The sequence below is a fragment of the Lonchura striata genome, chromosome 3 (assembly GCF_050655825.1).
Source record: "Lonchura striata isolate lonStrDom1 chromosome 3, ASM5065582v1, whole genome shotgun sequence".
In the NCBI taxonomy this organism is placed as follows: Eukaryota; Metazoa; Chordata; class Aves; order Passeriformes; family Estrildidae; genus Lonchura; species Lonchura striata.
In genome coordinates this window covers 40,203,006-40,228,374 of record NC_140705.1, presented here as the reverse complement: position 1 = coordinate 40,228,374, position 25,369 = coordinate 40,203,006, and the positions used below count along the sequence as shown (strand labels likewise).

At 43.1% G+C, this 25,369-nt stretch overlaps 1 long non-coding RNA gene across 3 annotated transcripts; it reads left to right on the top strand.

The window, feature by feature from the left end:
• The first annotated feature begins 1,566 nt into the window (after window positions 1–1,566).
• LOC116183423 (uncharacterized) lies at window positions 1,567–24,479 on the top strand. Of its 3 annotated transcripts, none has more exons than XR_014953694.1 (4): window positions 1,567–2,205; window positions 5,494–5,531; window positions 23,657–23,832; window positions 24,252–24,479. It is a non-coding gene; the product is annotated as an uncharacterized LOC116183423 (long non-coding RNA). The 3 variants fall into 3 exon arrangements; XR_013339734.2 differs by having other exon boundaries at window positions 24,249–24,479; XR_013339735.2 differs by lacking the exon at window positions 5,494–5,531 and having other exon boundaries at window positions 1,587–2,205; window positions 24,249–24,479.
• The last annotated feature ends 890 nt before the right edge of the window (window positions 24,480–25,369 follow it).

The following is a 25,369-nucleotide window of genomic DNA, read 5'->3' as shown; positions in this document are numbered from 1 at the left end:
TCTGAATCTTGTCATTAAAAATGATCCACCCTTTGTAGTCCGCAAGTGAATATTTTATAGACAGATACCGCTATGAAGACTTCTAACGCAACGTCAACCAGTCAGACTTAGCTGTTGCAGGGATTACTTTGAGTAATTTATCAAAGGCAGGCTGCTAAATTTTGAGTGGTGAATATGAGGCCTTGGGGGAAAAAGAAGCAGAAGAAGCAAACGAAAAAAAAAAAGACGAATTCCATCAGTCTACGAGATAAATTCTGGTTGGAGTTAATACAGCTTGTTTATTGAATTCTTGGAGACAGCCCCAGATGCGATTGGTGCAACGGAGTTTGCAATTTAGTGTTCAAAACCCTGGCTGGGAAATGACCGCCCCGTGTTGGAGCTGGAAGGGCGTTTCTGTTGGCGTGAAAAGCAGGTGAATTGGAAGGAGAGGAGAGGCGATTCAGCCTCTCTGGCTCGGGAGAGCGGTCTCATAAAGGTCTTTCCAAAGCCTGCTCTGTCCGCACAGTTGTGCAGGACGAAACACAGCAACAGATTTTAGGGAAAAAAAAAAAAAAAGTACCCAGTTTTCTCTGACAAATATAACGGTCGCTTTTCTGTTTGTTTTGTCAGTGCTCACGCCTGATGGAGAAAAAACATCCTCGGGAAGAGCTCAGATAAATTGTGTCCCTGCTTCATCGGGCGACGTGATCCTCCCTCCCCTCTTACAGCTTTCAGGGCACTTTTGGGCACGACTCCCGCTCCTCACTCTGAGAAGCACCTTCTTAGAGGGGTCGCGGTCGCCACTGCCCCACTCCGCAGCGGTGCGGAGCGCTCCCTCCGGTGCGGAGCGCTCCAGGCTGGGGATGGGGCTTTTCGCCAGAAAAGAGGCGAGCCCGGGAGCCGGGAGCGGAGCCCCGCTGGGGCCGCGGGCAGCACCGCTCCGGCCCTGGGCGGCCCCGCACACGGGCGCGGAGCTGGCGGTGGCCCAGGGGCGTTCTGCCAGCCCCTTGTCAAGGCGGGTTAGGGAATCGGGGCCCCGGCTGGGGGGCGACTTCTGTGTCCCCCCCCCGCTCTCAGCCTCCCACGTGGGGGTCGACACAGTGCCGGCGGGGCTGAGCGGGATTTGCACGGGAGCCTGCCTCGGAAGGAGAGGCGAGAACGGGCCGGGGGTGGGGGGGGTGTAGGGGGCTGGAAACTTTCTTTCACTTGGCGAGGAAGAAGAGGAGCGAGGCGAGAAGGAAGGCTGGCCCATTGTCCACAGAGGGTGCATTTTTGTCAGGCTGGCGTTGGTTGCTATAGTGAGGAGGGAAGGGGAGAGAGAGAGGAGGGAGAGGGAAAGAAAAAAAAAATACCCGACCCTAAACCAAACAGAGGAGCACAGTTCGCCTGCCTCCGCTCACCCGGCTCCAGCCGGTAGCACTCCCCGCTCCCAACCAAAATAAGAGCGGGCCGCGGGCCGACCCAGGCTCCCGGTGGGGCGAGGAGCCTCCGCAGCCCCAGCCCCGCGGGGCGGCCGCCCCGCCCCGCCCCGCGCCCGCCGCCGCGCACCCTCCGCCGCCCGGCCGCGGGTGCGGCGGGCCCGGCCCGGCCCGGCCCGGCCCGGAGGGGTCCGAACGCTGCTGGCTGAGGAGCACGGCGGGATGCCCCGAGTCGCACAGCCCAACAACACACCTGATCCAGCGCCTGCCCACTTGGTCACAGTGGCTTCGCACCCCGCAGAGCATCCGTGACACTGATCCTGACACGGACTGCGGGAGGCTTTGCAGGGTGTCCTTTATTTTATTTTTTTTTTTTTGGTGCCTAAATAATTCAAAGCAGGGGAAAAAATAACTTCTTTCGATGCAAATGAGCAGCTCTTTAATTTTAAAAGAGACTCTTATTTTGCAGCAGTGTTTTTTGCTGCCTTGCTATTGAACTTTGAAAATAGTGTAGCGGGGGAAGGCAATAATGAAGGGTCTCGAAGGCTTAAGATTTAGTTAAGTGAGTGACTCAAGATTGCACAAAGAAAGTTAGTTACTTAGTTAATTGAGAATTATTCACCTTCTGAGATCGGCACAGTAGTTTGTTCAGATGACAGTGCGAACTTGGGGCGGGGGAAGGCAGGAGGCCGACAGGGGAGGAGGCAGGTCTCACATGTGAGGAGGTTTTTCTTCTGTCTCTATCTTTTTTTTTTTTTTTTTTTTTTTCCCCTTCCAGGACAAGTTAAATTGCAGCTGAAGGAGAGAGGTCAGTATCTTTTCAAATCAATCTCTCTGTCGGTCTGCCTATGTCCCCATCTATCCCCTGTAAAGGAAAAAGCTCCAACTTTGTTCTTCCATCTGTTCTGTATCATCTGCAATCGACAGTTCTTTAGATTGCTCCCGATGAAGTAAAACTTCTAAGGTGTATAGTCACTTATCTGAAATAGGGAAAAAAGGGAAGTCGCCTTTTCAATCTTAGAGGAAAATTGTTTTCTTTCCGTGCAACTGTTTATTCTCACTTCCTATTCCTATTCCTCTTTCTTTTTCTTTCTTTCTTTCTTTCTTTTTCTTTCTTTCTTTCTTTCTTTCTTTCTTTCTTTCTTTCTTTCTTTCTTTCTTTCTTTCTTTCTTTCTTTCTTTCTTTCTTTCTTTCTTTCTTTCTTTCTTTCTTTCTTTCTTTCTTTTCTTTCTTTCTTTCTTTTCTTTCTCTATTTTTCTTTTCTTTTCTTTTCTTTTCTTTTCTTTTCTTTTCTTTTCTTTTCTTTTCTTTTCTTTTCTTTTCTTTTCTTTTCTTTTCTTTTCTTTTCTTTTCTTTTCTTTTCTTTTCTTTTCTTTTCTTTTCTTTTCTTTTCTTTTCTTTTCTTTATTATAATTGACAAGTTTTATTTTAAAAAACACTTTACAAGCTACCACTTAATGCATTATTGACATTTTTTTAAAAATGCTTGAGAGAAATCACGTTAATGAAGAGAACATTTGTAGTAATTTGGTGATAATTATCAGAATCACCAAATATTCGCAAAGGCTTCAACATTACGTGTTGGAAGAAAAGCAAAACACATTACTTTAATAGTCTGATATGCAAACTATGGACCATTCAATTACATGGCTTAATAATGCATACATGATGTGATCTTGTTATTGGGATAGGAAAGGGCTGCAGTAATTCACTCCAAAGACCAAGTGTGCTCTTACATTCAGTAAAATCCATTGCCATGGATCAGGGGGCCCTGCCAAACTACATTTAAGAGAATAAAAATTAATGACTGAGAATTTGAGCGTTAAATTAACATTAATTATATGACCTGCCTGCTGGAAAGATTAAATTTCTTACGCCCTAATTAGATAACGTCTCCTCATACATCAAACAATTTCCATTTCCAGATTTCAGGATTAAAATGCAGGCTGGGGAGACTTGCTCGGTCGCCGGCAGCCGGCGGCCTCATAGAGAGCTCCCGGCCCCGTCCCGCTCCTCCCGAACGCCGGGGGCTCCCCGCGGGTTGGGATCGGGGCCGGGGAGCAGCTCTGGGTCAGCCCCTCTTTAACTTGAATTTCCTTCACCCACCGCCCCGGATGTGGTGGCGGGGCGAGGCCGGGCAGGGCGGGGGAGCGCCGAGGGTGCGCGGGTGCGGAGGGAGATGCGGGAGCGCCTCGCCCGCCGCCCGGGGATGCTCCGAGGAGCCGCCCGGGCACCCACGCTGCCCCAGGGCCTGCCTCCATCGGGCGTCCCAAGGAGTAAGGACAAAGAGACGGGGCTATCTTCCCGCCTCAGGAGTGCAACTAATTTCAGTTTAATTGCTTTTCTCAAGAATAAAACCTCAGCGGTTCTCCTTCCCTCCCTCCCTCCCTCCCTCACGCAGGCACACGGGATCCTGCCTTTTCCTGCCCATGAGAAACCCGCTCTCCCCTGCTCCTTCACCCCTCCAGTCCTGCGGTCACCCACGCATAACCCACGGGTCACGGTCACCCCAAGCCGCCTGCTGCTTGCTCTCTCCCTCGCCCGCGTCCCCTCCCCGCTCCTCCGCCTCCCCTCCCCTCCCGACGGCGCCCGGGCCACGGAGCGGACACGGGCGTGTGTGGCGGGGCCGTGCCACCGGCGGGGCCAGGCAGCTCGGTTTCAGGGCTTCGGGTTTCAGGGTTTTAACCTCGACTTCTGCAGGGGAAAAATAAATTGGAAAAAAAAAAAAAAAAAAAAAAGAGAGAGAAAAAGGAGAGGCGGGAGCGTGTGGTGGGTGGCGGGGGGTGTGAGGTGGGGGGGTATGAGTGGGTGCTCACCCGCGGGGTGGAGGATGACGGGGGCAGGCGACCATGTCGGCTCCGTCCTCCCGTCAGCACCCCGGCCTCGTGGTGGGATACTGGCTGTGCCTCGATGCTTCTTCGCTGTGCCTTTGTACTGAGCCTCCCAGAAAGCTCCTGAAGAAAAGTTTGAGAAAGCCAGACTAAGACAAATGTTACTACCCAGAGGATGTTTTGGGAGAGCAACTGCAGCAGAGCTGAGGTGGCCTTTGGTAGCTTCATAGTTAAATGCAAAAGTCATAGCAACCCCCTACCCACCCCGAAAAACTGTGAGAAAGAGGAATAATAATATCATAAAATGTTTCCTTGTTCTCACTCATTCAATAGTACCAGATAATTGCTTTTCAACTCAATTGAAACTCAGTTTCTGTTATTGCAGTGTTACTTCTCCTCCATGAGTTTCAGCATTTGTCAAAATCAGACATTTCTTGTCTATTAGTGTTCTTGCCCACTTTCTGGACTGGATTGATAACTGTTTATGTTTAATGCTATGTGAAGTAACAGCTTCGAGAAATGGAGTAGGTGAGGAGGCTGCAGAGGAGATAAGAGTAAATTGTTTCGTTCTTCGGCCCTGATCTCCAGAAACACCTCTCCTTCAGGTCTGAAGCCTAGGCCATGAAGTCAGACCAATGCTAAAAAAAAGTAATTATTACCCAGGAAGTTAATCATTCCAATAAATAACAAATATCTTTTATGTTAAATTTGATGGCAAATCAAGTTGGATAGACAGGGGACCAGAGGCATTGAGGGCAGTAAAATTATCTTGTAGCAGACAAGCAGTCTGCATACTTGACCAGCATCTTCAGCAACAAATTCACCCTCCAGTAAAAAGAACCGCCACCAGAAACAGTTGAAAATCACATTTAACAGAAGCAGATCCAGAAACCACACAAAAGAATATTGTGGCAATCAGCCTAAAAAGTAGCAACCTGCAGAGCTCCCACTGTTTGCCACTCTTTCCAGCTTTAGAACAACTGATTCTGTAGGAACTTACTTTCTGCCTCTGGTTAGGCTGGTGTGTGTTCGAACATATCGTCCTGTCAGCTTCAGTGGCAGAGCTGAAAAAAGAACTGAAGAAGCAGAAGTGACTGGGTAGTAGTGGTCTTCAGCTAAAACACACTGGCATTCCTCTGGTTACCAGGTTATCACAGTGGCAATGCAATAGCCTGTTTGTTATAAAAATCTAATAATTGGTCTACAAGTTTCGTATTGAGAGGAGGCTACAGCTGACATAATTGCTTCTCCCCTGAAATTGCAGATGTGGATGTGGTGGGATGCCCCTTTCTCTCTGCTGTGGTGAGTGACAGCCTAAAGTTTAATTTTAAGTAATTGTAGTCCAACTTACTTTCTCAGCTTTTTGTAAATCCAGTGGTTAGAAACAAGCTAAATCACTCCCTTGCTCTGGGTGCAGGGTGGGCAGGGACCATGACTCAGGCACTGCTACAGGTGATGTGACAATTTCACTTCTGCAGCTTTGCTTGCTTGCCGACACCAGTTGGAACAGCAGGGAGTTCTCTGCTTCTCCCACACACAGCCCATGAAAGGCAATCAGTCTTCACAGGGAACAGCTCAAATAATTCATGTACCATAATAATTGTATATTCCCACTAAAGTGACACTGAACAGTCGATCCTTCAACAAAAAAAATTTGCCTATCACCCTAGATGATTGCTGAAGTGTTACATTTCTTAAAAAAACCCCTAAACCCCCATGATGATATGCAAGTATGTAAAAATTAGTGGTGCTAACTGAGCCTAGATCTCCGTGGCTGAAATGGGAGTCTCTCTGCACATGAGCTGGGTGGCAGAAATGAGCCTGGATCCCTTCCCTTTGCCTGCTAGACCCTTCATACCATGAAGACTGGTTTGTACATCTCCCCCCCTCCATCTTCTGCTGCGCAAACATATGGTTGGTGTTTCCTCAGTGGGGAGCCCCCAGCTGAGAGTGCACCTGTGGTATAAACAGTAAACAGGAGTAAAGAGTTAACCTACTTATGCACACTGAGAGAGGTCAGTTTATCCACTTTTATTTACTGCTACACCACCGGACTGCACTTCAGCATAAATTGGTTCAAGGTGCCTTGTTTCAGCAATCGTACAGAGAACTGGCTTCTTAGTTATTCTGTAACTCAAAGGTGTGCAAAATCACTGCCTAACTGGGAATAAAATTATCATAAGCACAATTATGCCTGTGCTGAAAGGACAAGGTCAGAAGAGAGAATCCAGAATGTCAACAAGACTAGTTCATGATGGATTGTCCCAGACAAAGCTGTCTGATGTTATATATCACAAAAAGTTAAAAGATGATGTAATTTATATGTTATACTCATTGTCAATTCACACCCAAATCTGAGGAATGGCAAAATCCATTGTCGTACTTTCGGCCATATGGCATGTTTTGGGATGTGTGGTAAGGGTGGTTGGCAATACAGATTTTTTATCATTGGCATGTCAGTAAAGCATTTTGTGAGCTGACAGTAGCTTCTGTGTTTGGCACCAGTAATCCTGGGGGACCCCGTGTCAGTGTGTTTTCCCTGCCATGGCTTCACAACAACTTGCTCTCTGCTCAAAATAAAAGATCTTCATGCAGCCAAAAGGGTCTCTGACTTAGTCCTTTTGCTCCAGAATTTTGGCATTGCTGGTTCAAATCTTTTAGGAGGGTGAAACATGGTTAGGCTGGACTATTCAGGGGCAATTTGGCAGTCTAGTGGCTTCTACCAGTTCTCACAAATTTCTTGCAGGGCTTCTTGTACTCCTCCCGCACTATTACCTTTCTGTTTTTTTTTACAGTCAGTTTTTATACTATATAAACATATTTATCCAGTAACTCTTCCAATGCTCATACATTATTTTGAAAGAGGACCGTATTCATGGATGCTGACAAAAAATAAATGCATTCATCAAAAATTCTGCCTGTTTTAAGAGTAGGAGAAGAAGACCTCACTCTTTTCTTTGCCTCCTATCTGAACACATTCTGGTCATTACAGGTGGGAATGGGAGAGCTGCCCCTTGTTATAGTTGCATGATACTTCCAGTTAAACATTTTTGGTTATAATGTTACTAGATTGCATTTAACAAGGCCCAGATTTTCTACTGTCACACAGCATTTTAGGAATGAGAACAAACATTTTTATCCTGTAGATTTTAATCTACAGTAGGGAAAAGAAAAAAAGTCTATGGAGTGAGGAACAGTTTAAAAGGGACTGTTTTCAGATGTTGTGCTATATACATAGCATAACAGAGTTAGCTCTTCCAGACACGGCTGAGATCACCCAGCTTGATGCTATATGTCCTGTAGGCATGCTGAAGGTGGAAACTGGGGCCATTTGGAAATTATATGCCTTCACATTCTAAGTGCATGGTTGACACAATCAGCATGAATGGTTGTTTCTCTTTTCTAGGAGTGTACAGTCCTGGACCTTTCATTGGACTATATTTATCATCCTAGTTCGGTGTGCAAAAGACAAGAACATAGGCACTGCTTCTTGATTTGAATGTAATTGTAGATAATGTATTATATCCATAAAGAAAAAGGCACATCCTACATATAGATCTGGTGCGATGCGGTGAAAGCAAAAGTTAAACAGCTTAAGTTAAACGCAAGCCCTCTTCCCTCCCTTGTGTTTGCTGAAGGTACAGAAAAGAGCCTAGCAGTGCACTTTAGACTAGATACCTAGAGGGAGACTGAAACTCAGGGTTGCAATACCTAATTTTTATATACCTGGCTCTCCAAGGGAATTCTCAGCCTGGAAGTGCACTCCAGGTTATCGCAATTTCAATCCTGATAAGCGGGCACCTTGAACGGGGCATGCTGGCAGGCCTGAGCCTGCTGATAGAAAATGGTAAACAGAGACAGTCGCTTGTCTCTTACCAGGAATTGCTCTTTGCTCTTCCCCGGGTAGCTCTGGAGAGAAGGATGCAGGCAGCAAGGCTGATGGTAATATCCCCTAACTCCTGACGTCTGCAGTGCAGGGGCCATTGGCAGCCAAGGGGAGGCACAGCTCATCTGCTGTGCTGCTGTGTCTGCTCTGGGAGGAAGTGCAGTGCCTAGGGTAACTCACTCAGATACAGCTGACTATACCACGGATGCTAAAGTTAAGCAAAATTAATGTGACACCCTAGTTAAAAAGCTAGGCATTTCCAGTGATAAATAACAAGCTTTGAGGATGTAAATTTTGGAGCATGTTTGTCTCCAGGGATGAATCAGTGTCCAGTCATGTGTATCTAGAAAGTAGAGCCAGTGTAGTTTTCCTTCATATCTGGTGCTGTTGATGTAAAGGATCAGAGCTTCTATTTGTGTTTTTATTGTGTTTCTGTGTTTGAATCAGAGTTGGTAGCAACCTCAGGCTGCACATTCAAAAAGCTTGAATCAGCAAGTAAGCCCAGGTTTTTTCAAGTAATGTTTTTGAATTCAAGCACCAGAGCAAAGCAGCAGTTTTCTAGGGTTTCATTTTCAGTGAGGCAGGAGGAAACTACCTCTTTTGCTATTAACTGGTTTGAATGGGACCCTGCAAAGTATCTACTGAAAGACAGTGTTCACATGACTGGGACACTTAGAAGGGATTTTGATGAGTGGTGAATGAAGGAATATATATGCATATGCACAGGAATATTTGTTTCTCACACCTGAGGTATTTTTCTCTATTAGTTATGGGTGAGATGTCTTTTCTGCTTGACACTGCTGTCACTGCAGAACATTTTTGGGCAATGGGTCTGTAAGGCATACAGATAGAAAAAACCCTGAAAACCTTTTACAGCTAAATTAAGTATTGGTATCTCTCTCAAAACTTTATTGCATTTTTTTTCCTCCTTAAGTCTTCTACTCTTGGATTTATGTAATTAAATTACAATATCAGCTCTTGTGAAAAATAATAAATATGGTTTCTATACATCTTGATTCTAGAGGATGTTTTAAGAAACGATTTGAAAGTACCCTGAATTTGCAGCAACCAACAGAGAAATAGAATAAAAACCGCGTTTATTATTAGGAAAAATCTTTAAACTTTTAACTATACTTGTCATTTTTAAAGTTGACTTATGATTTAGATTAGACATTAAGAACAGCTTTCTAACTTTCAGTTGGAAAGCACAAGAATAGATTGCCTAGAGTGACAGTGGGAGGATTTTGAAAATAGATTGGACAAATGTTTGCTGGGAATGGTTTAGCTGCAGTCGATCCAGCCCGGTGCCAAAGGATGCACAAGTGACCTCTAATTGCTCCAGGCTGCGGCACATCCCGGTCCCTGAGCGCTGGCAGTGGCCGCTCCGCCGGCACCGGCTCCGCAGCCCGGCGGGCTCCGCCGAGGTGCCGGCTTGGCAGGGCAGGCGGGCAGAGCCCGTCCTTCCAGGAGGTGTGCGGAGCTGGGAGTGCCAGCGCTCACGGGAGGGCTGTCATGGCTGGGATTCACCTCTCGCCCCGCCTGACCTTTCTGCTTGACTTCTCGGAGTGTATTTCTGGTTATAAGCAGTTCCTCCGAGCAGCCGGGAGGGAGGCAGGGAGTCACCTTCTCTGCAAATGTTATACATGAATAAACACCTTCCTGGGCTTACTTAACCGCAGTCCACTGTGTGTCTGGCTCCCTGCTGACACACCATTAGCATCTGAAGCATCTATATTTCCTGAATCGAAACAGAGATAACTTATCATTCTCCAGCTGCTTATCTCAGACCTGCCCTGTGGATCTGGTGGAAAGATTTCCCCATTAGCACATAACAACAGGTACCTGATACTCACTTTGAAATGTTCCCTTTTTTTAAAAATAAGAAGGTTTGGGATTCTTGCCTTCTACTTTTTGCATCTTTTTTCCATCTCTATGCCCACGTAGGCCAGTTTATTAATGGAGTGTTGTCCCATATCTTGCTGACAGTGCTATCAGTTCCACACAAACTTGTGCCCTGAAGTTCTGGATATGGTAGCATCATCCTTGCATTGCAGTGGACAAAGTCAGTGTGCCATTTAAAAAGGGGTTAGGTATATGTTGAAGAAACTCTTCTGGAAGCTATAGGAATATAGAAGTATGGGAGCAAGCATCCACATGCTGTTTTCATATCAGTTTTTGCTCTCAACAAATCCCTGGGGTATCAAGTCAGCACTTATAAAGTACTATGCATAGATTGACTTTCTGGAAAAACGGTCAGAAGAGGCAGAAGTGCCCACAACAGCCAGTCTGATGGAAGGTGGGACTGTAAAGGGGCATACCCTGGAGACATCCCTTCTTCCCTCTTCCACAGAGCTTCACCCTGCTTCCCAGGCCAGCCAAATGTGGCATCTCTGGAAACAGCTTTTTAGGCAAGCTCTTCAGCATTCTTTCTTGTAAATGTAGTAAACAGGGGTGTGTTTCTTCTCCCTGCTGTAGCCTGGGGTGTCAAGGAGCTCCTGGAGTGCTTGGGGCTGCACGCAGATGTGCTCACTGATGCACACTTCTCTGTGGAGCCTGGCCCCAGAAGGGTCTGACTCCTCTCAGGCATTGCTCATGTAAGCTGCTGCCTCAGCCGTGGTCTTCTGTACTTTACTGGGGCTTGTTAGGGTTGCTTTTGGTTTAAAAATGTTACAGCTCTTTTTTTGTCATGGCTTTAGGTAGAAAAATAGACATAGTGCAAGGAAAGGAGAATATCAGGGCAAGAAACTGAACCCTCTTCTTATTTTCTGAGTACTGCTACCCCTAAATAATTTTTTTGTCATGCAGTGAAATCTTATCCAAAGCACTGGAAAGGAGCACATAACTAACCACAGAGTTGAGATTCACTGGCTGGAATTTTATTGTAAGAGATATGAGGAGCTTGATAGACACACTGGTACTATCACCTATAGATACGTTCCTTGATGCTTTTCATCATGAAATTCTGCTTCCTCTTGCTTATATAGTTGTGCCATCTGTCTTGATTTGAGTGTTTCAGTGCTTGATGTTTTCATCCAGATCAAGATCTAGGAGACAAGTGAAAATATAAGCAGCCTATCTTTCATTTCAAAAGAAAAGCTTCTTGAGTTTGCAAAGTTGCAAAGTTTGCAAGGGCAGCCTTGCAAATGCAATGAGAAAGCTAAAACACCTCAATGACAGGTGTCTGCTTTTACTGGTATTAAAAAAAAGTCCCAAACAACTAATTTTTACAACTAATCTATGAGGCTTTTGTGCATGGCCTGATTTGTACTTTCTTAATGCTCAAGACTGGTAGTATTGTTTATAGCTCTGTCAAACTCATAAAAATTAAAAAGCTTTTTCTGGCTAGTCTCTGACTCAAGGCAAACTATCCTGGAAGCAGTCAGTTTCATGGTTCCATGGTTTCAGAGAATGAAATTAAGGCAAAACTGATACACTTGGAACATCCTAAAAAAATATCACTATTATTTCATTGTGAAAGTCTAGCACATCAATATTTGGTACAGAAGTGCAGAATTTTGATTTGAACCAAACTCTGATATTTCTGAAAATGTGAGTTTACAGCTGGCTGTTTATCCTGGGTCAGACACAGTCTTTGCAGGCTCTAGGTACCTTTAACAGACTTCAGCTTCTCCCCTCACCTGGTCACAACCAGGCTCTGGATGGAGAAAGAGAACCCAGGTGAATGGGTTGGGGGAGGTCTTCCCTGCAACTCCTGTTTGTGATGATTTTATATTTCTGTGTTTCTGGGTAAGGGAATAGCCAGTAAGGGTTGCTCTCTTGTGATCTTATGGAGGAGGCAGGAGTACTGGGAGGGGGAGAACTACCAGAAGTGTGGAAAGATGGTGGGAGAATGGGGGTTCACACAAAGGAAAAGAGGAGGAAGGTGGAAAATCAAGATGAAATTAGGAGGATGAGGGAAATATCCAGGTCCAGAATAGGACCGACTATGATGCTGGAGGGGGAAAGAGGGAAAGAGGCCAAAGGGTGTGCAGCTCCCTAAGGAATCCACAGCAAGATCCAAGAGTGTCACCTCTCTGCATTTGTGTTCTGATTTGCAAGCAGTAGTCTTGAACATGCTCCCATGCATCCATGCTCTAATACACCTCTGGTGAGCAGCACTTCAAAGATAACAGCCTGTTACTGCCATTATTTCAAGCAACAGATGATGTCACAGTCTTAATTGTGAGTGGAGGACTTAATTCTCCTACCCAGTGATACGTTTATTTTAAAACAAGTCATAAAGTTTTCCTCCTCCTGAACTCCATCTGTTTGAGGGGTATGAAGGTTGAATAATCGAGCCTTCAAAAGTTACAGGATGTCAGAATTAAGTTTCTTTTCTTGTGTACATAAATTAGAATGTGTTTGTGTGATTACATATGTGGTCCCAGTTGACTAAGACTGGTCATCTAAAGTGGAGTGACCTCTTGGGAGGAATTGATAAAATGATCAAATAATTTTTAGGTTTTAATTCTATATGCCAATGAAAGATAATAGCTAAACATTGTGTGTGCATTATTTTTATTCCAAAGCCTCCATTATAACATGGGTGGACACTGCTAGCTCTCATCAGGATATGAAATCTGACCTGTTACTTGCTGGAACCTAAGCTCCTTATACTCAGTCTTCTGGCTGGAAATGAAAGAAAGTATCACTCTTTTAATTTGTTGGGGAAAATAGAGAACAGTGCTGTGAAATAAGTTATCCTCATCGGGTATCCCAAACTTCTAAAGTGGAGATGAGCCATGGACACTGGTTAATACAATATTGCTCCCTGTCATGATGGCTGGTGGTCACCCTGGTCCTCCAAGATATGAGGTTGCTGGAGTAGGATGGAGAAGTTTCTGATGGTCCAATTTATCCATGAAAACAGGCAAGGAGCAGCTGCAGGAGTGTCATAGCCAGGGCCCTGGTTTGATGGCTGTTTGTCTCCTCCTTCTCAATCACTTTTCAATCAAGCTCCAAAATGACAATTTGAGGTGGGCAGAGTGAATGTAACTCGTGGGAACAGATGTTTAGTATTTTTCTGGACTTATAAGCTTAATAATTTCCAGTGAGGGCACAGCAAAGACAGACATCTTGGTTGCACACTGAATATTCAACACAGTTCTGCATCTACTAATTTTTAAGTAGAGATGAGCCATTGCTGCACCAAGGAAAATTAGGTTTGTCAATTCTTTCACACTTTAAAAACAATCTTTTAATCTGCATTGTCTCCATTCTACCCATAACTCCTCTAACTCCAACTTTGCACAGCATAAGCCCCAGGTTACCTGGGTGCCTGTGGTAACTGCAGAACACATAGTGATCAGTTCAGTTTTAATGCAGAGCATTTCCAAAATTAATTATCTAGAAACAAATATTAAATGTCTATTCTGTAGAATACAGGAGGAAGAATTATTGCAGAGGAATGAATGAAGGCTATTATGAATGTTGCCGCTGTGCTCTGGGGTGCAGCCTCCCCAGCCCCCCTGCATGGAAATGTAATAGCAACAAGAGCTGATCTGCTCTCAAGGTTTAGATGTGGGCCTGATTTCCTTCAGGTGGGTGATGCTGGTGATCTGATGCACCCTGAATTAAGCACACCTTTAAAGTATTTTTTTTTTCTTTCTTGCTTTCTGAATAGAGACTTCCAATTCTGTTATACTGAGGCTGGCAGTGGCTTCAATTAACTCTGGATGTGGCTGCAGGACCTGAACATTCCCAGCTCTCTGGCCCCACATTTCCTCTCAGGCTTTGCCAAACTGCTGCAAACAAGTTTATTATCTTTTGCCCTGATATTTTATATATCAGTTAGTGCAGGAATTCTGTGTGTGAATCTTAAAAAAAAAAAAAAAAAAGGAAAGGAAAGGAAAGGAAAGGAAAGGAAAGGAAAGGAAAGGAAAGGAAAGGAAAGGAAAGGAAAGGAAAGGAAAGGAAAGGAAAGGAAAGGAAAGGAAAGGAAAGGAAAGGAAAGGAAAGGAAAGGAAAGGAAAGGAAAGGAAAGGAAAGGAAAGGAAAGGAAAGGAAAGGGAAAGGAAAGGAAAGGGAAATAAATTACAAGAAAAACTGAAACCCATACAGTCACAGGTGTAGGTAGGCTTAGGTAACAAGGATTATATTGCAAAATCTAATATGAAGATGGGTTATACCTACCCCTTGCCAAAATTAAAGAAAAAGAAATCTGATCAGCATAGTAGGCAACTGAGTTTGACCCAAAGACTTATGGAATAAAATGTCATTTGCATCCCTCTTCTGCAGTCTCAAAGAGGTAATAAATAGTGCAATAGAAAAGAAGTGGCAGTGGAATGACTAATTTTAAAACTTTTTTATATTAGTTTCTTTTCAAAAGGAATAAAATAAGAAACTGAATGTAAACAGTTCTTTTTAGTATATAAAAGCATATAAAATGAGCTATAAGATTTATGTTTTTATGTTTATGTGTTTATACTTCTTTGATGACAGCAAAAAAAACCATAAGAATGAAGAAGCGGCCTTCATTTTTTTTCTACTATGCATTTCACATGAATCTTTTTTTTTTTCCTAAGGTATCTTGGTGTAAGAAATCCCTTGCAATATACATGATGCAGGGATTTACTGTGATACAGTTTTACCAAATAACAGACTATTTAGGAGACTGTACGTGCAGTAAATGGAACCTAAGTATTGTATTATGTAGTGGAAGTTAAAAATAAAACCGTCTGTCTCCTTCTGGCTGTGGTGTTTGCCTTCCCAGCAAAATGCCTGGCTAACTGTGTGCCTGTCCCACAGTGCTCAGGGAGCAGTGGCTGTCTGGACTGACTGTGCTGTGCTGGCTCCCTCTTCCCTGGCACCTGGCACGGCCACCAAGGACTGGGGCTTAGAAGGGTTTGCCTAAAGTCTTGGGACCAGTGTCTTAAAAGAATTTGACTTTAATGTACATATCTCACTCAGGGCCTGGATTTTCAGAAGAGCTTTGCTACTGGATTCTGGGCTGCTTGGAAATGCAGGTGTTTCCTTTTTGGGTGCCTACAGTGGAGTAGATAGAGGCAGGCCTATGGAGAGCTACAGTCCATGAAGTGATCTCTGCCCCGGGGGAACACTTCCAAAACAGCAGTCCCAGCCAGGATGGTATCCACACAAGAATGGTGCTGTGTGTCCTGCTGGCTGAGCCTCCTCTGGGCACTGCTCAGAAATGCTGTCAGAATGAAGCAGAGCACTCAAAATACATTTAGGGTGGAAGATCCACCCTGAGTGAAGGTCACAGGACTTTTGCTGCTAATTGAAGGAAGGTGAGGCTTCTTCTGATGATGAGTCAACACTCATTACTGAAAGCTTTGAATAAATCTTTGAATGAGTTGTAGTATGTCTGCAGCTACAAGCTCATTCATCTGTCTACATACCTTACTCATGTTCGTATGGAAAATGATGAAAAAAGTGTGTTTGTAAGGACTCTCGTAGGCTGTACAATGCTGTGCTGAAAATTTTATTACATTGATTCAAATACTTTCTGCAGTTTATGTAAAGTAATCTTTCTGTATCTCATGGAATTTGCATCCTGCGAGTGATTGATACTCTGAGTGAGATGAAGCCGACTTCCATTCCCTACCACACAGGTGTGTGATGAATCCTGGTTTGAGGTGTGCTATTATTTACTGCCAAGGTTATTTCATAAATTCAGTTTCACACTTCTAATTCAGACTTGCATACTTTTCTGTGAGGAGGGCACGTATTAAGCCATCATTTCCTGAGCAAACCAAACCAAACTAAAAGGCACCAGTAACAGACTGGTTTTATTTCCCTCCATAAATGTGTGAAATATTGTTTTTTTGTGCATTAAAAGTGTGATTAGGTGAGATGGCATCTTTGGACAATGGACAAGTGTCACTCTTCATTACTAACTTTAATGTGCGGATCACTTTTAGTTTTCTAGGTGATTTGTTAATGGGATTGAAAAAACTAACACACAAACTGGAATGGGGAATACCAAGTATGTAAAACTGACACAGAGATTAGTATTAATTTTCAGACTATCTGAATATTGGTGTATGTATATGACTTGCTGTTAAAAAGCCAACACTCTCATGAAGCAATTATTTTCCACTTTAGGAACAGGGAAACAGGAAAGTTTCTTGGAGACGAATACACTCAGAGAGTATAAACTGTTATTGCTGGCTATTCAACCACAACCACTGGATCCCCCGTCTTCGCTTTGCCACCAAAAAAGTATTTGTGGTTGGCCAGGTAATTGCAGAATTCAGTCTTTATAACCTCTTTCAAGAACAAAAACAGGGCAGAACTTTTAGAAACAGGAAGGATGTCTGGTCCTTTTTTTAGCCTAGAAGCAAGTTATAGAGGATGAGAACACACTTATGGGGCAGGCTCATGAAACAAGTCTTTCTGCACATTACCCTTGGAATAGCCTGCCTACTCATTTGGTCTTGATTTATTTGGAGTCTTTCAGGCATCAAAAGAATAGAATCATCCCCATCTTTTTGTTCTGAGGTATAAATTATACAGTATAATATTTTTTTTTCTTTTAGACCTTTATTTAGAGCACTCAGAAGGTTTTGTGCCCTAAATCTGTGATTTGCAACAATTTCATTCCTATATTCTTGTTCCCCACGTGTCTGTCTACATGCGAGGCAGAAGGGCAACTACATGGCTCCAGCTGTGCCATGTGAGCTGAGCAGGCACCGTACAGGCTGGATGCTCAGCACAGGAGTAGACATGAACTTTATAGGTGCTTTTTTCCTTCTGCTAATTCTGGCCACATGCAGTGCTGTTTATACCTTGCTAAGTTGTTCTGGGTACAGTGACTTCTAGCTATACCCTCCAGAATGTTTATTTGGATGTTTAAGGTAGTTCCTTAAGTCCTTGTCTGAAAATTTTCAATGAAAAAATGTTTCCACTATTTTAAAAGATGAGACCAATTAATATTTCAGTTGATCTTCCCTCACTTTCTCTATTTCTGAATAGTGCTTTAGGTGTTCATCCCTTTGAATGCATCTCACCTGCTTTCCATACTACATTTCCACTGTTTCCTTTCTGCACAAATGCAGGAAATGTGATTTCCAACAGCAGTGGCTCACTAGGCATTTCTTCTCCATAGTCACTGTGTGAGTAACCTTTGTTATGTGTTTTTTTCTTGGTGGTGGGGTAGTCCAGAAAAAGTAGGGACTTGGCTGGTGCTGGGTGTGTAATGCACTGGCCCCTGCTGATCAGAATTGGTGGCAAGTTATGAGAAACTAGGAAGCCACTGAGAAGAGAAAGATCTAAGCAGGAACTAATGGCCTCAACTCTGTCTTTTGAATTGAGAATCAAGATTAGGCTTCTAAAATGACATTGTCATGGTCCTCTATACCTATATAATTAGCTTTCCAGCTGATGTGTCAACCATTCTCTTGGCTTTTACTTTTGTAGGTTATTATCTGATGGTGTGCACATCTTACTTTAAATTTCACCTTCTTGAGAAGGAATCTACCAGTGTCTGACTGCCCATTTGTCCTGATGACAGGGAAATTTGGCACAGCTCTCCAAAATAATCTTTGCAGCACAGAAGCCTGAAGTGTGGAAGTGATTGTGGTGTGAGTCCAAACCAGCTTTTATTACAATAAATTATCATGTTCTATGTAAGTAAGAAGTAGTTTATTTTTCTTCTGGTTTGATGCAGACCTTCAACAGTTCTTTCACATCTGTCTTCAGAAAGGATAATTTGTATGGGCAGTGAAGTAAGAAGTGGGCTCAGACACAGACATGAATTTTTAGTACAGGTAGTAGGAATCCACATGGAAAAATTAGTGCAAAGACCCTCATTCTGAAGATGTGAACATAGCTAATTTACTGTCTATTTTACTCCTTTTAAAGTGAGAATAAGTGTGGCACTTGATTAGAATACATACTTGGCATTGCTGTCAGAGTAAATCCATATACTTCCCCTATATTAGATCACTGTTTTATTTCAAGAGTTACATGCATACAAGATGACAGCAAGCTGATTTTCCAAATTGCTCTGCTTTGTCACTGTTAACTCCCGGCATTAGGCCATCTAGAGACTCTGTTCCTGAGGTGTGCTCTGCCAGTTCCAGAGCTGTTCCTCCAACTATATCACCTTTCTGAAGGTCACTTGTTCTTCTACAGTAAGTAGAAGCCACTTTAAATTTTTTCTTTTTTTTTTTTTTCTTTTTCATAAATAATATTTTTTTAGCCCTTAAAAACATGCTCTCTCACAAAATAGTGCTCTATCGAGAAATAATAGAAATGAACCTGTCAAGGTGTGGGGCTTGTCATTGCCTCTAATTTCCTGATTCCTGTGAATAGTCTACCACAAGAATCCTATTTAAAAAAAAAAAAAAAAAAAAAAGGTATTTTGAATGAAATACTTCTCAGAATTTTTTGGTTTTCAATATGACCTGTCTGGCACACCAGGAATCACCTATCAGGGTAAATATTTTCCAAGCAACAGAGAGGAAGGATTGGAAGTGCTGAGGAGACAGAAGTACTGAGGAAGGGAAAAATTTTTTCTTTCTGTTTTGCCGATAATTTCTTGGCTGCCAATTTCCACATAGAGTTGCAGATGTTACATGGGAGTGGAAACTTTCAGATAGTGTCACACAGCTCTTGAGATTCACTGCCACTGAAAATATAATTAGAGATCTGGTTATCCAGCTAGAGGTCAGAAAACCAGAGTTAATTGCTAACCTGTTTATCCTACTCAAGGGATAAAGCACATAAATACAGTTAGAAGCTGCTTAAAGCCTAAGAGACCTCTGCTGAAATCCTGCTGCATGCTTAAGGTAGCAGTTTTGAAAGTGCCTGTGGGAATGAAAAGTGTGGGGTAGCACAGAGGCCCCAGTACATCCCGTGCCACTGCATCCAGCCCTGCACCAGCAGCCTGGCGTGCTCCTGCTGAGCCACAGCCCCATCCGCTGACAGCCTCCCTCACCCCTCCTCCCCCAGCAGCCCAGGCACAGCCCCCCATTCTCCAGCATGGAAGGGGTAGATATAGCTTAAGTAACTTAAGAGGGGAAGGTCCTTTAGAAAACCAGACTTAGGTACTCTTGAAAAAAGGTGCCTCAGACTTTTGTTTAAGCAGCTGGGGTTTAGAAGAATAGTCCTTGCCCTTCAGCCCAGTGTGGCTGAAATTAATGCCTCTTCACATGCCCCTTTCATGCTTAAATGGCAGGAGCCACAAGTCACTTGTTTCCTATCCCTTCACCACCTCATTTCTTACATTTAAACCCTCCCATATTCTGATAAGGCAGTGAAATCCCTTATGCCTGTACAATGCAATCCACTTTCAAATGGAAGATTTTTTGTTTCCTCTAATTCCTATTAAAGTAACTCCTGTACATATAAAGACTTTGGTTATCAAGCCCACATAATGCAGCCAAAACTGAACAGGATATCCATGGGGCTGGAGAATCAGGATATCCATGGGGCTCCAACACTCCCTAAGAGCAATGTTCTTTCCAAGTATCTTCTCTCTCCTCAGGAATACTTCTATGCTACAGCACTTGTAAGAAGCCAGAATAATTATTTTTATATCAGGGAAATGCCATTTTATTTTTATTCTACTCATACTGGAAAAAAGCCTACTTTTTTAAAATCTAAAATTCGAGAAACATTTTCCTCTAGTGCACATTGAGCATGGTATTCCTCTCTCCACATTTTCACTATTGAAAAACCATCAGCCTGGTTCAAGCCACTTGCCTGGGCTCCATCAGAAACTGCTGGGTATTCTCGGAGGGGAGGACTCTTTCTCCTGGGAGAGGTGTTTAGGAGAAGGGACGCAGGGATGTCCCAGCACTCGGCTGCATGGCAGATTAAAGGACAGCTGCTAAGGTGAGTCCCACACAAACTGGGAGCATTAGGAGCAATTGTAAATCGGGAAGGTTTTGCTGGCATCAGCTGTGGCAAAATTTCTGTCCCTGCATTCAGGATAATGCTTAGGTATATGACAAAATTTTAAGTACCTGGTCACTGAGGACAAAGAAGATTCAGTGCTTTGGCTCTGCCCTCTTGCTGACATGCTCACCCTAACACACCATAAGAGAGTACTGGTGCCTGTTGCTTAATACAAACATGATGGAGTTGTTGATTCATATTATTTAATAAGAAGATGACTGTTCTGCATTGTCTGTGTCTTAGGAGCAGTAAAATGAATCCATTAACTTATTAACTTTTATTTTGAAATCTTTCATGGAACTGTCATCTTATTTTGATTTGAGTAAGCGATTTATCTTTTTTAACAACTATTTTTTGGTCCAGAGAGACTCATGTACTTCTGTTAATAGGTCAGAATTATGAGATGTATCACTCATGTTCAGAATCTTTTTGTAGTGTATAGCTTATTAATAATAGATTTGAATATCAAAAATAATGATATGCTGTTTCAGCATTTAATTTTGGGGAAACATTCAGAAGATTTCCCCCTTGTACTGGCACAGTCAGTGATGAAGACAGAGGGAGACGAACTGTACTGTAGGTGGGAGCAGAGACACTGCAGCAGCTAATGTGAGGTTGAGCTTTAAATTTTTATGACAATTCATAAACTATTTTTCTAGTCAAGACTCTGGCTAATCGCAGCCTTTCCCTGACAATTTCCTTGTTCTGATTCTCATGGATTTAACAGTGTTCGTGGGGGGTGAGCCGGGTGAGATAGCTCTCTCTTGTAAGCTGCTTAGGCTTGTGTACATTTTTCTTCAGGAATGTCATGTCTTCAGCAAGCTGTTTGCAGGCGGCTGATTCCTCTCCTCTTAATTCTTGTCTGTCTAATGGTTTTACTAGTAGAGGGTGGACATGTAAATTCAAAGTGATGGCTCAGAAGCCTTTATTCTTGGCAAAATTCTACTGGGTTGTTATCTTTTACATCTGGTATTTCTCTGTGCCTCTTCTCTCATCTCCTTTCCACCGCCAGCTCCATCCCCTTGGGGTCCTCTGTAATGCTTGCTGTATCTTCCTTTCCAGTTTTATTCTGTGGGCACTACAAAAATTCTTCTCATCTCCCACCTTGATTAATGTCTTCTTTTCCTTTGTACATCCATACAGAAACTCTCAACACTCAGCATCTCCTCACCTTTCCCTCCATCCAACTCTCCCACTCCTCAGGGAGAAAGAGAAGACAGAACAAATATGATTTTTCTAGTCTGAGACTTGAATTTCCTCAGCTCTTATCTTGCCAGCAAATGCTCTTACACTGCAGGTGAGGATTCCTTTTCTAACACTTTTCACATGTGGGGAGCTACTGGCAGCCTCCTAAGTCACTGCTCTTCCCTTTGGGGGGCAGAAAGAACTTTGTTCCTCTCCACTGGAGTAGGGGTGGGCGACTCAAAAGCTTGTCCACTGTTAGACAGTTCCTTGGATCTTTTTTTGCTCAATTTCTTCACTGCCAGCTCTGCATTATCCTGGCACTGGTGCCCGGTGTGATGGTGGTTTTGTGTTTTACCCACAGGGTTTGATGTTGTTTTCCATAGATGGACACGGTGGAGCAGAGTGTGCCTTTGGCCATGTAACCTGCTTATCTCTGTCAGGATCATCATTCTCACTGGTTTTTCTCATTACATTTTCCCTTTCACCTCACACCTTGAATCTCTCTGCCAAAACCCCACTTTCCACCTTAACGAGTGCAACTGTCCTGTCCTGAGTAAGATATAGGGCAGCTCCAATACCTTCCTGATCACTGTTGTGCCTTGCTCTAGCAGCTCCTGATTGCCAGTGTCAGCAGTCTGATGGTCCTTTCTCTGTGCAGGGGCTGTCCTTTCTGAGCCAGTAGTTCAGCCACTACCACCTCACCTCCACAATTCTCAGTGCCATTTCAGCTGAAAAGCCTGCAAAAATTGTCACCTGCTTACAGCTAGGACCATTAAACCCTCTAAAAATCTCTTTTTTTGGATGTGTTTTAAAAGATGTTTGGAAATATCCCTGGCTAACTCTAGCCTCCAGAGGAGTTTCTCTAATCCTAGTTCCTGCTGCTCTTCCCTACATCATTCTCCCTCCTATATTTCAGGCTGCTTAGTTCCACCTTTTAGCTGCAACCTGCATGAAACAGGTGCTTTTCCTCTCCACATGTGTGTCTTCAATACTTTTCCCCAGTGAGTATGGACCATCTCTGGTGATTCCCATAGCTTGGGATGGGAAGGGAGCGAGCTCCCACTGGCTCCTCAGGGTTTAGGATTCACCTCCTCTTCAGCCAGCTCTGTCACAGGGGCATTCAGCGGCAGGAGATAGACTAGGACAAATCCCTCTCAAGATGCTGCAGAGTGGCATTGCTGGGGTGTGTCTGCCAGTCCTCCCACCTTTCACAGTGCCAGGAAGAGCAACCTTGTGGAGGGAGAGCACATTTACCCCAGGACACTGGCACTGGCAGCCGTCGAACTTGCACAGCCAGAAAATTGTGTCCCCAGAGCGCACCTTGGACTCTGGTGTGCCCGCTTTGTTGGAAGACATCTGCAAGTTAAAACATCTCCCAGCTGGAGCAAAGGACTTTGTCATGGAGAAGTGTTTAGCTAGAAGCAAAACACTTTAGGGCAGGGACTTTAAGTGAATTTATGCTTTTAGTAAATTGAAGCTCCCACCATGGAGCTTCAGGGTTGATTGCTGTGTTGACTACACAGCATAAAACACACAAGAACAAAAAATTGCTGTATGTATAATGCCCATATGATAAATGCTGCTGGCCCTGAGGTAACAAGGTGAAATTAAGGCAGAGAAGAACTTGTCCTTATGGCTTCTTCTCCACCTGCTGCCCCTTTTCTCCCACTGCAGTTCTACCCTGTGAAGGATTTGTGCCCAAATATTCTAAACGTTTTCCCTACCCATGTTTTACATATATAACACATATGCCTTATGTTAGTGAGAAGCTTTAAAATTTTTGTGTGGCTTACCTCACCCTCTCAACCAGGAATTTCATAAATAAATCACTGTCTCTCAAACCTTTTTTGCAGATTGCATCTGTCTAAAGCGTGTGCGCTTCAATAAGTGTGCCTGACAGAGAAATTAAAAAGAAAAATCATCTTCCAAACAGAAACTATAAGAGGCATGTTGAGCTAAACACTCACTGCACATTATTACAAGGGGAATATGATTTGAGAAAGAGTGTTTAGAAAGTAAAGCTGACATTTTGTTTCTCTGAGCTCAGTGGGCCAGAACTTCACCTGGGGTAGGCTGACACAAGTTCATTGAAATCAGTAGCTGATTTGCTCTCACTGGGACCAGTTCTGCTGTAAGGGCTACTTTTTTTCCTAAGAAACTAAATATTCCTTCCTAATATGTCTTGCTGTTGTTGTTTGTTCAGTTTTCTGTATTTCAAGAGGGATTATTCATTGAGACTGTTTTCATTAGAAATATGGGTTCTTAACTAAAAAAAGATTTTTAGAAGCAAAGCATTAGCTTTTCCTGGAAAAAAAAAATAGTCAAGTAAATAGATATCTTGAAAAAAAAAAAGGTATTATTTTTGTTAAGACTGAAAAAATTCAGCTAAAAGTGACCCCACATTTGATCTGGAAATACTGTGCCAATGCCTGATGGGAAGTGTAGTTTGGGGATGTAAAACCTCTGCTTCCCTCTGCATTGCCTCTCTTTGCAGGGTCTGCGCCCTGACCAGGACAGGAGCCTGTGAAGCTCCTTGAGCGAGCACAGTCTGCAAGGCCAGCCCAGGAGGCACTGCCGTGCCCGAGGTTTGGCCAGTTTCCCTTCAGCTGAAGAAACACTGACTCGAGAAACCCCAGAATATTTGCCATGGCATCCACAGCCAGCCTCTGAGTAAGGAGCAGGCTTTTTTCTTTCTTCAGAGTTGGCACCTGTGGTTCATATAGCTGAGCAGTGATCATGAGCCAAAGTGTATTTTTGGAAAATAATAAGCCTTTATGCCATACCTGTTTTCATTTGGAAACACTGTGGATAATCTGAGTGAGGCTTATTTGCCATAATACTACTACACACCAGGACCTTAAAATGACAAATACTAAATTTGCCCCCTCTTTAATATTTTTGTTTATTGCCAGAGTGTGTTAAAGTCCCTTCTGTGGAAAGGAGTAGAGATTATTTATTCCAAAGGTAGTTTTACTTAAAACCTGCAGGAAGGATATTTTTCTGTGTTTTCCCAGATTCTTGTTTGCATCACACTCAGAAACTCCAGTATAAATACTAAATATGCAGCCTTCTCTTTGTTTTCCAAGTAGACAACATGGGGTTGCCCTGACTGCTTCCCACTGGACTCAGCATCCCTCTCTGCCTCTCACCTTGCTCCAGCTGTGTGTGAAAAACTCTGCTGCTGTGGCCTTGAGATCACCAGAAAAGTAACATTGCTCAAAGAAAGCATGCTCATACTTAGAAGGACCTTCGTTGCATATTAATTATGAGATCCCTAAACCTTAATGCTAAAATAAAATTTGAACTTTTAAACTTGATTTTAAGGCTGCCTTTTCTTCCTTTTCCTTTGCTGAATTATGAAAAAATGCTCCAACAAAAGTCTGCATAGTGATTGTGTGCTGTAAGTTGCTGTGCTCTTTTGCATAAAAGATTTTCCATATTACAGCAGGGGGCCTTCCCTTGGTATGTCAGGAAGAAGAAGAAAATTCATTTCTTACACCCGCCTGTCATTTGCCCTTTTATGATTGAACTGTACACCGTTAGACAACCACGAAAGTGACAAAAGCTTTTGCAACTGAATACATCTGATAATTGCAGTGTTTGGCTAAATTTAGGACTACAGCAGTTGATACTGCAGTGTCCAAGAGATAAAATTAAAAAAAAAAAAAAGAAGAAATGGTGTGTAATCCTATTTTACAGTCTGAGAGTTTAGTGATTACCTTACATGATTCATCACCTTAAATAGTGTTTCTATTTTGTTAATCTTCTAGAACTTTAAGGAATATTTTTTTTATTTTGAGGAATTTTAATATTATTGGTTTTTTAATAAAAAACAAGACTGTAAACACTTCAGAGAAGCAGGTGTATACAAGATTATCTTTTTTATTTATGAATTTTGAAGTAAAAAGTAATGTACATTTGCAGAGCCCTGCATAATGTGTCCAGTCCTTGGGGTCATACATTATTGGAGCATGAGGCTAAGGGATCTTCCCAAGAAACAAATTTGTTGTAATGATACTGTAGGAAGCTTTGGAAAAATAAGAGAGGTTTGGCAAACAGAAACCCCATACAGAATTTTCCTTTATATAAGAGTTAGAGTTAGGGTTATGATTGTAACACAATTATTATGTACTGTCTTTGGAAGTGTCCTGTGCAAGCATGTTCCAGGTGCTTGTGTTTACCAAGAATACTGTATTTATTCACATGA